This window comes from Etheostoma cragini, chromosome 5, assembly GCF_013103735.1.
Source record: "Etheostoma cragini isolate CJK2018 chromosome 5, CSU_Ecrag_1.0, whole genome shotgun sequence".
NCBI lineage: Eukaryota > Metazoa > Chordata > Actinopteri > Perciformes > Percidae > Etheostoma > Etheostoma cragini.
This window is the reverse complement of record NC_048411.1, coordinates 13244531-13245761: the sequence shown is the minus strand read 5'-3', so window position 1 is coordinate 13245761 and position 1231 is coordinate 13244531.

Here is a 1231-nt window from a genome sequence, read left to right as displayed (position 1 = left end):
GATTTTCTCAGGTGTTCAAATACTTATTTGCAGCTGTATCATACAAATAAATAGTTAAAAAATCATACATTGTGATTTTGTGATTTTGTTTTTAGATTATGTCTCTCACGGTGGACATGCACCCACGATGACCATTTCAGACCCCTCCATGATTTCTAAGTGGGAGAACTTGCAAAACAGCAAGGTGTTCATATACTTATTTTCCTCACTGTATGTCTTGCTGTGTTTTATGTTTTGTTTCCTTACCACATGTACAGTATTATGTTATGTTCCTATTCAGTTTGGATTCTTAGATAAGACAATTTTCCACTTTGGTGTTCTGTTTTACTCTATTTCAGGAGTGCTCTAACTTTTTAAACTTTAGTCCAAAACTTGGATGTTTTTTTTAGAAAGGTCTTGACTGTTTTACCCTTGTTGTTGGGCACCTCTTAGTTATCTTTTTTTTTCTGTAGCATAAAGGAACATCAAAACTGTAAGAATGTGGACACAAAAATAAATAAAACTCATACTTACACATGTTAAAGCTGTGATGCATTCACAGGCACCAGTGCCAACGGTCGCATATGGGATTTTATCAGTGGGGATGCCAGATTGTTTGAACAAGTAATCTGCGTAGAAGTAAATCTACAGAAAAGATAGACAAAAAAACATATTACAAACTAGAAATAGCGGTTGTATGCCTCTGCCAACCAGTCAAGTCACAGTTTACATTCATGGTGGTCTAGACTCATACTGTAATATGTACTGTATGTAGAGATGAATTTAACAAAAAGGTGTTACGTTTGTTATTGTGCAAAATGTTGATGCATCACACACATCTTCAACCCGGCAGCACAGAAGATCCAAACAATTACCACAGTTTAAGAATGTTGTCACTAATTCAACACCTGACCAAATGTCTCTGTTTCTGTTACTTCTTTATTTTATCTTTTTATTAGACATTTGTGAGAATGTTGTCATTATTAGTGTTGGAATTATTGAGTTATGGCCAAACATTTGTTTTGTGAGGCATGAAAACATGAGGCCTCTGGCCACTGGTGTTGCCAGCATGGAGTCATAAAAACAGAGTTTTTTGCTTTAAATCTTTGGTGGTATTTCTTAATAGTCGGCAATGTGAGCACTGAGATCTAGATTCCACGTTGTGAGAGACAGCAGGACAGAGGATACTGAAAGACACCGGGTATGTGATCATGTACGTACAGCATTGATGCCGTTCAGCTGTTGTGCAGCG